The 14,933-nt window shown below is 31.9% G+C and overlaps 1 protein-coding gene and 1 long non-coding RNA gene across 2 annotated transcripts in view; one reads left to right on the top strand and one right to left on the bottom strand.

Annotated features, from left to right (window-relative positions):
- The window catches only part of LOC132902155 (uncharacterized), a 39,440-nt gene extending 29,922 nt beyond the window's left edge, over window positions 1-9,518 (bottom strand). The window contains exon 1 of the long non-coding RNA XR_009657035.1: window positions 9,394-9,518. This is a non-coding gene — a long non-coding RNA (uncharacterized LOC132902155). The remainder of the gene's footprint in view (window positions 1-9,393) is intronic.
- LOC106137617 (homeotic protein ultrabithorax) overlaps window positions 1-14,933 on the top strand; it is a 127,385-nt gene that overhangs the window by 55,346 nt on the left and 57,106 nt on the right. The window lies entirely within an intron of this gene.

Raw genomic sequence — 14,933 nt, 5'->3', positions numbered from 1 at the left:
GCTTTACAAATTAACGAATTTCAGGTTGAAAAAAGTATACCTTTATTACCTGCTACCTGCCAAAGCAACCACTGCCTGAGTACCATAGGTGGGGATCGTTCCTACCTGTACTTGAGGCATATTTACAGAAACTTTCAGCTTTTACAAAATAAGGTATGTCTGGCGTTCACGGGCTCTTGGGCTATTACGAGAAAAAGCATCGTAGTCGTACTAAATGCTTCAAGGCTTGAAATTGAGCGGACGGCCGCGCCTGCGCCGCTTGTCAGTTATAATTGGCTGAACTTGTCGACTGAGTCGTGGCGATTTTTTTCCCTACGCCAACATTACTCTTCGTCTCTCGGGAGACGTAAATTGCGAGCATAGAGGCCGTAGAAACAAGCATTGATGTGACGTATGAATACACGAACACGCTGTTTTATTAAAATTCAAATTTCGAATGGAATTTCTAACAGGGTCGTTGAGGTAAATTATTTTACATTGAAAATACGGTCGTTATTCAGAATTTTCGTGCGTAAAAACACGCTTGTAGCAAATATACCTAAGCATTAAACTAATATATTAGTAACATACGTGTTTTTTTACGATTGCTTTCATTCGATTTATCTTATATTCATTTTAGAGCATAAAGGTATACGTAAGGCATAACTAGGGTTTCAATTTAAAATCTCCTTATGGACTAAGTTAAAGGCATTCGTTCATTGTTTTACAAAACACGGGCAGCTGCTGTGGCTCTTTACATAATTCATATCGGTTTCGTATCGACAAGTGTGACATGTGTTGCATTTTGCATCTCAAAGTATTGCTCTTGCGTTTTCAACGGACGGTTTTCACTTATATCTGAATTGGTTTAATAAATACCTACGATTTTAAAGCGCGTTGAAGTTAATATAGTTACCTACTTAGCGGTCATATAATTGATAATTTATTGATTGAAATGAGTGCGATTATCATTTACCTACATAGGTATTAAAATTTACTACAAAAACCCAAAACTGACTGAAATAAACTCCTTCTAGGGATAGTACAGTTATAGATAGATAGATAGATATTTTTGTCATATATTTGTTTTTTGTAATTCTGTTGTGAAAGTAATCACATAACCTACTATAAAGTGGAAGTGGAAAGCTATAGTCTCTGCCTACCCCTCCGGGAAAGAGGCGGGATTGTATGTATGTATTGTAGGTATGTACAATAAGTATTTACAAACAAACAAAAATCTTAGTTGTAAATATATCCGAAGACATTGATAATATACTTTATTTGGTTCAATCAGCATACGATAATAATTGATAAGTATTCACTTAATACTTTCATCTTTTTTGGATTTTAACCTATTTCTACACTCATGAAGACTCATGTATCAACATAAATAAGAATTGTTATTATAAAATTAAAATATAGTGGTCCAATAAAAATATAAGATATCTTCGTTCTCCGGTAGCGACACAATACCTATATTTGAATTATTTTTTTAAGAGTTAGTAAAATATATACGTTTAACATCTTAACTAAAGCCTCGATAAAAAGCAAGGCGTTCGCGAGGGAAGCCAAAAAATTGCAGCCAAGTTTTAATAAATTATACATGAAGCTATTTATGTGGTCATTAACTTGCCTAAGTTTTCGGATGTCGTCTCTTTCGCTTCTTTTCTTTGCGCTTGTTTATCTCTTAAGTTTTGTAGTTGATTCTAGTGGAGCAAAAATTCACATGGATTTACAATGTTCAGAACGGACATCGCTAAGTAAATATTGTTCTTATATAATTTACATAGTACTTATGTTGTTTATAACGCTAATTAACTATTTTATCACAATCCAACGGCGAAACTTACGTAACCTGCTAAAATATGTTTACATACCTTTCAGTTTTCGGTTTCCGGGGTAGACATAGCCAATAGTTACTTAACTCAAGGGCCACCACGTTAAGCTGGTGATGAAAGGTTGATTCAGAGATTATTGAGAGATTTCTGTATCTCATTGCCTCAAATATGTAGGTAGTTTGTACAATTTATGAAATGCGTAAATGATTGAAACGGATTAATTCAACAGAGAATAAACTCTATTATGACAGCAAACAAATAAATCATTTTTGAATTATAACCGGTCATATTCCTCGACCGGAATCTCGTTTAAATTAAAATTTTCGAGAATAATATGATGATTTATTATTTATGATATGTTTACCGCAACATGACACAGGAATAAAATTATATGCTTTTGATTTTGCATGTAAAATTAAGATTTACCTAATGCAAGCTGCATTAGGTAAATCTTCAACTTTTGTCACAAAAATGTTAAAATATCTACCACCTATACTATATTTCAAATCTTTTTTATGTTAACTTATCTATGTTGAGTTTAAAAATAACAAATTTCGGTAGTTGGCTCTTACTCAAAATAATTCTAATTTCTATTAAAATCTTATCCCCGAGTCATTTTCTAGATTCATTTTAATTATATATTCTTTATCTTTTATAATTATTAAAATCTTTTCTTGTAATGTATCGGTTTTATATATTGTTAATAGTTCCATATGCCAAAAGTTCCCTCAAAGGAAAACTAACTTATTATTTACTTCGTATTAAAATATAGGTGACGAAAATTGGTCATTACATTGATATCTGCTCAGTTAATTGAATTAATTAAATAAACAAAACAATAATTACATTACTTATCTCATAGCTTCGGTTAGCAGTGCAATCCCCCTGGATACAAATATTATAAGCGTTGTCAACTCCTTATCGCATGACCTCTCGGCCCCAACTGATTACCACTGTGATATGAAAGCCGATTTTCTAAGACCTCTTGAATATAGCAGTACTAGTCCAAATTAAGTAATTTAAAATAAAAATAAAAAGTTATTTTAATATTTATTATGATCAGTGGTAGTTTTGTAAAGAAATAAAAAAAATATTAACGTGTTATAATAATTAGTAAAACTGTAATATAATTTTATAAATATAAATAAAATAAACCGTTCTCGTTGAGTGATTATTACAATACAGAAAAAATTCGTGCTTTTACATGGTTGATTGATTTTTTAAGTAAAAAAAATATTTAATACAAACACAGTGAAATAAAATGTTTTCAAACAAATAAAGCCTACATTCTCGAAAAGTTAATAGCACTATTATGATGATGCACAATTTGCTATTATTTAGTTTGTTATTCTGGGGTCATCGCAAATTGGTTAAACAATAACTCACCGTAGAAATGTTGACAGATCGGTTGACATGCTTTATCTTTGAGTGACATTTTATTGTCCGTGTTAATTGCAATGACATAATGTTCATTTGGTGTTTATAAATAAGTATCAGTTAAAGTATACTTATTATATTTTTAAATTACTGTAACAGCCTTTTTTTAAAATATGTGAACAGTATCTACAGTATTATCTTGTAGGTATAATATATTGATATTATTAAAAATAATTATTACATAAAAAATACTTAAAAGTAGAGCATATTGTAGGAGACAATAAATCCGGCAACTGATGTTCTTTTACTATAAATAAATTTAAGTCAATTAACTAATTAGTATAACTTTTATGAATTTTGCTTTTATATATGTATATTTGCATGAAAATCAGCAGACTCTCTATTAAACGTGGCTTTCAAGTCTTGTCATTGTTAATTCTGTCAATCCCGTAAGGGATAAATTCCTTATTAAATAGAAAAACTAGGCAAATCATACAGGTTCATAATGTCGCTAGCAAATTATATCAGCGTCCAAGATATATTGAAATTTTGTGGAAACTTTAATATAAGTAGGCTTAATTTGTATTTTGCACGGTTGCAAATACGTATTCTAGTAAACCTCTACGCAGAATATGAGTTAAATAATTGCTTAATTGATCTGAAATTTGAGTCGATTACTAGACAAGCCCTTTGGTCTATATCCAGGCGGTGAATAATGTTCTAACTATTATCTCAGACCCCAAGGACCCAAGAAACGGATACAAGTTAGACATAAATTATGGCAAATTATCAAACTGTAATTTATAATGTTGACAAAACATCAGAATATAAATTTATTGACAGATAAGTATTATGTCTATGAATACACGCATGCGATTACCCTTTTTCACGCCAAACGCGAAAATTTACGCCGATGAAATTACAAATATTATGGCATATAAATAACTTGAAATTCACATTATCCTCTGTTTTACTTTAACAAATCCCTAAATACCCAAAACGACAGTACTCCTTGAGATCATTCAGTAGATAAAATCTCAAAAAAGCAATTTAAATTCAACATGAACGTATCTTCGGCTAACTTCTTCGATCCGTCACGGCACCCACCATAAATCCACAGTACCCTCCCTAGTACAGCATAAATAAGGTGGATCTTGTTAAAAACTTGCGGAAAAAACGTTAGCATTTTCCGCCATTTTTAAACCGCTCCCCTTAAGGAGTGGTTTCATAAATATGCAGATATGCGCTCACCTGGGCTGGCTAAGCAGCCAAAACGCGCCAATTTATCGTAATAGAAATATTGTAAATACGGATATATTCTGCGTGGTTAAATAGATTTGTGGGTTCGCGTGCCTCCGCATAAACAGGCGCCCCCTAATTTTAGTTGTGTACGTAGGGACAACGTAAACGATTCGTTAATATCAGATAATGCGACAAACAGTATGAATTATAAGCCTTCTGAAATTTATTACTTTCATTGAAATTTTATAAGGTTGTTTATTATAAAAATAATATTAGACAATTTTGATTTGAGAAATACATAGGTACTAAGTGATATGAATAACAATATTCCGACAAAAGGAAATAATTTTTCTTCAAGACAGTAAATAATCTTTAATATTTGCAAACAAAACTTACAATAAAAATGTATACTAATATCAAAAAGTTTATTTAGGTACCTACTTGAATTTAATTTGTATTCAAAGGCTTATTAACAAAAATATGTAACAATGAACTCGCCGATATTGTAAAATTTACATGAAATAATGCTTCTTCAGTGTATAATTAATGCAGAAATAGTTATAACACATTTACGAAGCATCAATTGTTATCACAACTCACAAGAGATAACAGAGTGCGATACAATAATAATTACTCAAAGTAAACAATGATAATATTTGCCACACATTTTGTATGAAATTTCCTGGCATTTAAAATCAGTGACACAATATTATTTTATAAATAACTCTCTTTTGATTAAATAAAGAAAAAAATAGGCACACCTGATGAGAAAAGCGGTTCCCGTTGCCTTGACTTGACTTTAAAGCACGTCTATACTAAAAAGTGGGTTGTTGAATTTTTGTACTCTTGTCGCAAAACAAAATTCTATTTGTATGTGCTATTTATATTATTTTTTGGCCAATACAATGTGGAAACTAAATTATTTACATCTGTATAATTAAATCAATTAATTTTATAATTTGTATGTCTATTTAATTTGAAATAATTACGTCCGGGCCGATTAAATTGATACATTTTTCAAACATGTACCTAACCTCTGCTTGTGTTTCAAAATAAATAGATATTTATTTCCAAAAACAAATATCATACTTAACTGTACCATATTCGTGGCACACCATTAAAAATAGCGAGTGTTGAAAAATTTTATTATAATACCTAGTGTTTTTGTGTGTTTGACGTAGGTATAATAAATCAATCAGTGAAACGATTTGCGTACGTGTGTTTACATTCAACCCAACATTTCATTCGTCAGTAGGAAAGCTACGTCATCTCTCTAACACGTTGTTTAAAGTAAAAAATGGTATATTTCCTCTGAGACCTCGCAAATGCTTCCAAGAATATAAGATTGGGTATAGGTACTTTATTCAATTTTATTTCAAATATTTAATCTTCCCTCGACTCTGTTAATTTAAACGTACCTATTTATCAATTATAATAATTAGATTATAAATTATTTTGTTTAGTTTTTTTTATATTGGTATTGTGTAATACCTACACTGTGGTATACTTTTATATCCCCGTAAATTGAGTTTAAGCATAATGGTGCTTTAATTTTATAACAACTTAGCAAAGCTTTGCACCTAATTTATTTTCTACATTTTTCGGGTGCAAACAAGAACCGACCTAACTCGCACATTGCATAACTTGAAAACGCAGGTGTTAAAAGCGTATTAAGGTAACAAACAGGCGCTAAGCTTCGGGATTCGGCAGACCATAGCTCGGCTAAAATGGCGAAGATTAGCGCCGACCAAATTAATGCCGATCCGAAATGTAGCTTAGGATGTAATTATGATTTAACCGGGTGCGATCTTATGTTTTATAATGAATCGTTGACGTAGGCAAAATATTTGTTTTTATAAGAGACTTTATTTGAAGACTGGCTTGCGCACTTCTTGGATGAAAGATTAGTGAAAAAAATATTAATTGTTTTATTTAAATTTTCTACGGTACGATGTTATAATCATATATTTTTTTATAAATGATTAGAGCCGAATTACTAAATTTCCATAGGTTTGTAATACATCTGAATCTGGTGGGTTAAATACAATACTGATTCTAATATGAATGTTACTAATACGTCGACTTTTTTTCCTAGGAACAAACAAATCCCATTGAAATAGTGAAGTAAAATTCACATAATTACCCCATAATACCTACTTGCACATCGGGTACACATGTGCTTTCGTGCCAAGTTTTTCTTGGAACTTAATCAATAACGTGTAGAGGTATTGAAAGGCAAGTGCTATGGTGGTAACACACGCTAGTTCCCCTTCATTCATTCAATTAAATGTCTGCTTTTTACGTTAATGCATTGCAGACGATAATGCTAAGCGTTTGATGTTAAAAAATTAGCACAACATGACAGATATAATCAACGTGAAAAAAATTTAGAAAAAATGATTGAGTTTGAAGATCAATTGAATATCAGCAAAATTGGCAAAAAACCTTATCTTATTTTTTCTTTCATACCTTTAAGATGCAAAACTTCCCTCTGCTTGAGATTACAGTGTATCCTTTAATATCGTGGGCGCAAACTTTGATAATTTTCATGACGGACCAATCCCGTCCGTTTACGTTAATACTGCGTACGGTACGGTCGGAATTTGCATTTTGCGCGCGTGATAAGTGAGTGGGATTACACAGGATTCCGACCAAGCCTGTGTTTGTCCTGAAATAAAGGGCTGTTAAATTTTTTCATGGTAATTTGGGTCACCTTCAGAGGAATCGCTGTAAATTTGTTTAAGTACGCTTTAGACCCTGTTTAATTTTATAAATTACTGTTTTATTTGTACAAATTATGTTAAAACTTTATAATAAAATAAAAAGTATTATTTTTATTTTGTTATTGGTAGAAGACAAAACTACAAAAATAATGTGTGTTTCAATTCCATATAGAATCAAAAAGAGTTAAAGAATAAAGTGTTTAAAAAGACTTACACATATTTTTTCTATATTTCATAATTTTCTTTCAAAAACTAAGTCCTGATATCACAATGTTTCACAATAATAACCAATAAGTTTCAATAACTTCGTGTTTGTAGACATTTTATTACAAGTAGTATTTGTCAAGTCCCATATAAAATTGCAAGCGCCATTACTGAGTCAAGTGAACTTCAGGATTTCCATCGCGTGATTAATGCAAGCCAGTCCCGGCTGACTTCCAAAATTTCGCCACTAAATCTACCCATTCGTTGCTCTCTTTTGCCTTGAGACTTGGCAACGTATTTTATCTCTGTAATGCAAGCGTTGCACTGCAAGTAAATAGTTTGCAAATAAATATCCATGGATCTATTTTCCTGTAAAGCGGTTTGATTTTTGTATGAGAGTACCTACACTTAAGTAGTTGTTATTTCAATTAGTTCCAATATGAAGTTGGATAATTGATGAAAGTTAATTTTAAACTTTTACTTATAAAAGGAATTAAATACTATTCTATCATAAATTTGACTGGCAGATTAATTTATCACTTCTACTTTGATATTTTGTTTTTACAACCATGTTTAAATTAAAATTTGAATAATAATAATTTCAAACGTAGAATTTTAAGAGACAACAAGATTTTGTAATTTTATTGTGTCGACATCTGTTATCCAAAAAATACTTTTTATTTGAAAAAATGTGTGTAAAAATACAACAATAGGGAAAATCAGCTTAACATCCAACGCGGAAAACAAAAAAAAACGGCGTTGTAAAATCAACGGATAGTTAAAAACCAAAAAAAAAAAATGGAAAAACAAACAATCGGTGCGCGGTGCGTTTCTCGCTGGTTAAAAAGTTTTTTTCTATGCAGATGTGGCTATGCATCAGTGTCCTATTTAGGATTCAGAGCCGTTCAGAGCTACGTACAACTTTCACAATATCCCACGAAGTGTTCCAAGTTTTATCTGAGTCTTTGACTTCAGCGGAATTCAGACTTTCAGACCGTCGCGTCGACTTGAATAAAATGAGCTGAGAAAAATTGTTTTTGTTATTCCGGCTTAATGTTCCATATCTTCTTCTGTGCTTGAATGAACATATTAATTTGAAAGTTTAGAATGTGACTGTTGCCACAAATTTTTATTATATACCTATTGTACAATTTTTTTTCGTTTTTATTTGATTTGTGTGTTGGCAATGTAGGTTATAAGTATTATCTTTTTATTTAACTTAGATATAGGTTGTAAGCTAATTTGATTAGAATAAAAAAATTACATGTAACTTACAACTTCAATTATTACAACTCATATAAATAACTATTTAATAATTGCTTATGTTCAGGTTAATATTAATAAGCAATATAAATGGCACTAATTTTAAACCTTTTTATGATATACTTACAAACAGTCTCAAGTTCTTTTTCAATTTATAATAATGTGAAAATTATTTTAATTAAAACAAAATTAAAAACAAAAATAATATCAGTTCCTTCTGAAAATTCTTCATAATCAACTTAATACTAGGTATTTAGTTCGCGCATGCGCCGTCGGGTGCAAACAGTAAAATGCCGTCGGTATATTTCTCCCATGATTAAATTTGATTATAAAATTATATTTATTAGATACTTATTTTTTATAACTAACCGAAATATATTTCCTGAACTATACAAAATTAACTTTCAAGTTTAAGATAGTTTCATAATTTAGGTACCTATTTGGTAGAGCCGAAACTGCTATCTGAGGATTTTGGTTTTTAACCTGATATATGCCACTATGCCTATTGGTCATAAATACAAAATTTAAAAAAATCTGTGAACTAAATTGCTTAAAATACTGGATAGGTATGCATTTTTCGCTCCTACTCCATCACATTTTGTTAAAATTTTCATTACAATTTTAATATTGCTGAACTGAAGTCTTGTCATATTTCTTATTATTTTTATTTATTTGTTGAATGAGCAATAAATGTAATAAACACAAGAATGACGTTTTATTCAGGATCATGTTTTAAAAAAAGAAAATTTTCTGAAAATGCACTGTACCGACTGAACATAGCTTTAGATGATCTCACTCGGCGTCCTTCCAAAACATTGATCGTTTTCACTGCAATTTTATAAGCCGCAGCAAAATTTTGGCAAAAAGTAACAAATCACAAACTTATACACTGAATTTAAAGTAAAATAATTGTGAAAATCTATGAAAACTATGAAAAACTTGTAAAAACAATAGGGAAAACACTAAGACGTGACTTTCGCATTCGCTCAGACAGAGGGCATAGCGATAGCATAATTCAATATGGCGATGGTACGCTGGTCTTTGATTGGCCGGCGCGCGCATTGCCGTGAAGTTGGCGCGGGTGTGCGAGCGAGTTAGATTTATGTGATGTTTTGGCGCCGATGAAAGACGGAGAATGTGTCGGCCGAAGTACATTTGTATGCCGGCGGCGCACCGGACCGGTTTCGTCAGAGGCGTGTGTATGTGCGAGCTATGTGCCGAGGGCAGGTAGCTACCTATTTATAATGATGGACTGGAGCGGTGCTCGCGATGCTTGTATGAATTAAATGCTGAATTCTTAATTTCTTTTTTATTGTTTCAGGTAAGGATTGTCTGCAGTGAGAAAAGCAGTAGGTACTTATATGGAAACATAGAGCAAGCATTTTTTAATTAGTTGACTTATCTGGAATATTTATTAATTTCTTCTACGTTAAAACATCAACTGCTTTTATAAATTATTTCTCTGCATGAAATATAAATGCAGAAAAATAATTTATTATTTATTCCAAATTATCAAATATAAAATGGAAATATGCAGAGATCGTGGCAAGTGGAAAGAGGTAGTCTCTGCCTACCCCTCCGGGAAAGAGGCGTGATTTTATGTTATGTTTTATGTTTTTATCAAATATAACTCGGACTTTCTTGAACACATTTCACATTTAACTTTAACTAAGATTAAAATAAAAGCCATAAAATATATATTTTATTCTGATAGGTAGGTAATAATGAATATCTGCATTACTATTATTTTTAATCTTTTTGTTAATATCATGACAAAGATATGACAAATTTTACATGCATCCCACCCTCTTTCCGCTCAGCTGTTAAGTTGGTTAAGGATCATATTGGAAGGTTCCCCTACATACTAAGTACTTTTTCTCAGGCATTTTTAAATGATTAGGTACACATTTTTATCACTCTGCTTCCGTTCTACCTTTTTAGCCTTATAATATATAGGTAAAATAGGTAAATACTGAATAGGTATTTTAAAACGATGCAAAAATTTAAAAATCTTAGCTTTTGTCGATATTAATTGCCATAATTTTATTATTGTTTACCAACATTGCCAATTGAATAGCAGACGAAAATTGTTAAAGAGAAAAAAAGAGAATATGGCTCGTGCCCAACGGTCTAAGATAAATTTATTTTCTTATGTAACTAGCAATAAATATGCTAATTCAACACTATAACATCCGTATGTCGCCTAGCTCCGCCATTGAGCGAGTGAAAAAGATATCTCTAAATTGCACTGCGCATTGCTGTTTTCAGTCATCCAGCCATTCTTCGCCATCAAGCTAAAGCTTACCCTGTTTCAGTCCACGAGAGTTGTATTTTTTCTGATCGGATTTATTGAGTTACGACATTCTCCTGTCGTCGGTTAGTTTTATCGACCTATAGCAACTACTAACCCAATAAATTTTGGTGTTTCGCTCAGTGAATCCGTTCGTTGAGCGAATGCATCGTCCCAGATACGAATGTGCCGGATTTTACTCAATTGCTTGATACACGATCAAGTTTATGACGAGTGCGATTTAAGGATTCATGAAGTGAAAAAAAGCTTTAACCGTTTAAAAAATTTAAGCTATTATATTAGATAAGCTCTTCCATTTTTTCTATAAGGATATCTTAATTAACAAAACACAATTAAAATATAAATCACGATCACAACTCAATTTGCAAAATGCAACAATCAATATTTAATTGATGGGCAAACCTTAATTAACTTGTAGTTCGGCGGCGTTCCCAAAGCCCCTCGGATAAAAGAAGCCATCTGCATTTCGGTATTCAAATTATTCTTCAAACGTGTTCCAAGTTCCAGTTGTAGAGATATCATTAAAATATTTCTGTCGCACTCACTCCTGCGCATCCTGGCTTCGAGTGAACGACGCAACCCTTTGACCGCGGCATTCCTGGCGTCGCAAGGGCATAAAATACGAACTCATATGGACCCAAACAAAATGGAACAAAAAATCACATCACAAAAGTTTGCCTAAACTAACCTCGTTAAGAGATTTCTGGATAAAAGAATACCGTTTTTCAGTACTGTCACGATTGTCAAGTCGATCGGATAGGTCTATCGCCGTTCTACTGAAGTTAAAAACTAACTACAAGTTATTTGCAATGATGCAACAGTTTACAACCAGTGCAAGGAGAAAGTTCGTTTTGTTCCGTTAAAAATAACAATAAAAATAGGAGTTTTTTATGCCATTGTTCCAGAGAAAGTCACGACCGTTTGATAAAAAACTTTTGTTACCTGCGAAAGAACCGGACGATCAACGGCTTAAGTTTTTTAGTTTTCAAATAGTCCCGTCGTAGAATGCTTGTGTGTTTTGGTACCTAGTGAAAAAATATAAGTTTTAGTTAGATATAAGTTAAAGGCGATGGGGGTGTTGGAGGAAAACGAACTGTAAGTAAAATAATATCACTTCATATAAGCTGTACTATACAACCAAAGTTTGCATTTTGATCGAACCCCGGGCTCTGAAGTGAATCAGTTAATGGGCAACAGGGAACCCGCAACGATGTAAGAAAGGGTTTTACAGTGGCAAAGATCCAATGACAAAAATCTTTTCCGTCCTCAAACAAAGCACGAATGGTAAATAAAATCTAGAATTCTGTGAAACAGCATGAAATTAAAATTGTAACTTCCATAAATAAGGTCCAAGAGTTCCAGATTAAATGACAGGAAACGGACATGAAAACGAATTTCTCCGGAAAAATTAATCGGGAGCGACACGAAATTTAATTTCACGCTCTTGTTCGTACACTGTCTGTCTAAATTAACGCTGTTGTGAATTTTTTGTCAGCCAGTGTACTTTATTTTAGATGGATTAGGTAGCATGTTTTTGGTATGGGTTTAATGTGAGTATAGATACTCCGTTTCTACATATACCTATGTTAATTAAAAGACTTATGTTCTTAACAGAAAATTTTGGCTGGTATTTATGATATATTCGTTTTGCCTAGGTAATATTTATAATCATTCCACTTTACTACTTTCAAATTTCATGTTTCGGGTTCATGTCGTATAAAATATGATAAATAATGTAAATAAATTTGAATTGTTAAATGAAGTTAACAGTTAATTATTTTATGTATCGAATATAAATGATGATCAATTGTATTTGAAGAGAGAGTATAAAATACATAATGCATGTAGAATTAATTATTGAATATCCATGTAGATTGTAGGTACTTCATTAGCAATTTGTTAAAAGAAACAAAATAAGTATAAAATATGTATATCCGCATCTATAAATTCATACTAATCCTACATCTCCTTTATCGCGAGCAAATTTTGCACCTTGTATTGTAATTCAGTTCATTATCCTTAGTTTTATTAAGCGCAGTACCCATTGGTCTCGGAACAACAGGGTACATGTTGAATGTCTTTACGCACATGCAGACAAAGGAGACGCTTAATTAAACTAGCGGAGCGGAGCGGGGCAAGCGAAACGTAAGCATTTAATTTATATCCCTGCAGTAACTCCGCGGGCTCATCTAGTGCGGCCTAAGTCATGGGCGGAGCGGGATTGTACTTACTTAGATACATCGCGTGAAACCGGTACTATGAAACTAGTTTATGATTTTATGAAATAGATTATATTGGAGTAAATATACTTGCTTTTCTTTATTCAATTTATAATTACCTTTACTTCGAAGGGACATCAAGATTTATGAGTAGGTAGGTATATCTTGACTTAAGTACTTATTGGTTGACCCTTTACTTTGAACCTATCAAAGGTGAATTATGATGAAGAGTATTCTAAAAAAATCATTACTCTAATTTTGCGTTTTAGGGCTACGAAAATGCCTACGGTCGTAGCAAATAGTCGCTACGAAATGGAAATACTTTGTAGCGAAATCTACGCAAATAAAAAAAATAAATTACTGTTTCTTTAGGTTTTATCTAATGTTCTTAAATCAGACAAAAAACGAAAGAAATATTGTGATCACGTATTAGCGAATTTGCGCTTAGCTTTAAGCTGATCCCGGTGGTCAAACAAAGTCAATAGATATAGGAATTATCATTATACAACTACCCTCTCAATGTAAATATTTATGTTGGTAGGACCCACAGTCAGTGTGGCCATGGTAGTGAACTTCATTCGGCCGAGATCGCTTCCCGCTTTTAACTCGCTCCGTATAGATTCCGTAGTATTCAGCCTCGGAAAAACTTGCCTAGTGTAACACCGGGCCAGAATAAACCATTTTAATTACGAGTTATGGTCACAATCGTCTTAGTAAATACAATTATTACGCGTTAATTGATAGACTGAGACAACAAATGTTGAATTCTTTATTGTACTTTTTGCAAATACTGTTGTAAGTACGTTTGAATTAAATGACCGATTGGTTCTAATACCTATGTGGATAAACGTATCTTCATTATTCTTTTAAAAATTCTCAAGGTTCAAACATTGATTTCTTAACTAATTTCTTGGCAATTTTAAAAGGTGAAAAAAAAACGCTATTTTAGCCTTGTGACTAAAATATCGTACTTAGAAAACAAAATGGTCTATTTTTTTGTGTAAACTGTTTTGTTAATAAAAGCTTACGGAAGACCAAAGACGATTTTGTCTTCATTGAAAAGATACAAATCGTGTTATCGCAATTTTTCAGCACTTAAGTAAGTACTGTGGCGTGCTTATCGGCTATTATACTTTATAGTTGTTCTTAAACGAGCTATATTACTTAGGGCTTCGGTTCTTTTGAGATAGAGTGTAATAGGATTGGACTGTGAAAGAAATTTCATTTAAGACAAAACTGTGAAAGAATATATAATTACTATAGATACCTATAACTGACAATATTAATAACATTATGTTGTTTAAATTTTATTACGATATTATGAAATATGTCTTTCAGTCGTGGCAATTAGCTTAGGTACTCCTAACCTTAAACTTTTTTACAAGATACCTATTTTTTTACAACTCGTCTTAAAATTGCTTTTTAAATTAAGAAGAACGGAATAATTATTTCTCATTTAGGAATTCACTTGTTTCTGAACGTTCCAAGATTTATAATTCGACATCTTAACAGCTTTTAATGAAGAACTTAATTGATCTTATATTATTATCGTTCTTCCGCTGTCAGCAAGACATTAGCCTACTTGTTTGAAACTGCTATCTTTTATTTCACACGGTATGTCTTATGAAGTGATATGAGCTGGTAAGTTAGGAATAACAGTATTGAAGTTTTTAAGTAAATTAAATTCGTTATCGGTATTGCTTTTTATGTCTGAGAAAGGTTTTAAATGTTTTAAAGTTCTCTTTAAAATACAGTCCATAGATATAACAAATAATTT

Source organism: Amyelois transitella, chromosome 10 (assembly GCF_032362555.1).
Source record: "Amyelois transitella isolate CPQ chromosome 10, ilAmyTran1.1, whole genome shotgun sequence".
NCBI classification, from domain to species: Eukaryota; Metazoa; Arthropoda; class Insecta; order Lepidoptera; family Pyralidae; genus Amyelois; species Amyelois transitella.
The sequence above is the reverse complement of the archived record's forward strand: the minus strand, read 5'-3'. Positions and strand labels throughout refer to the sequence as shown.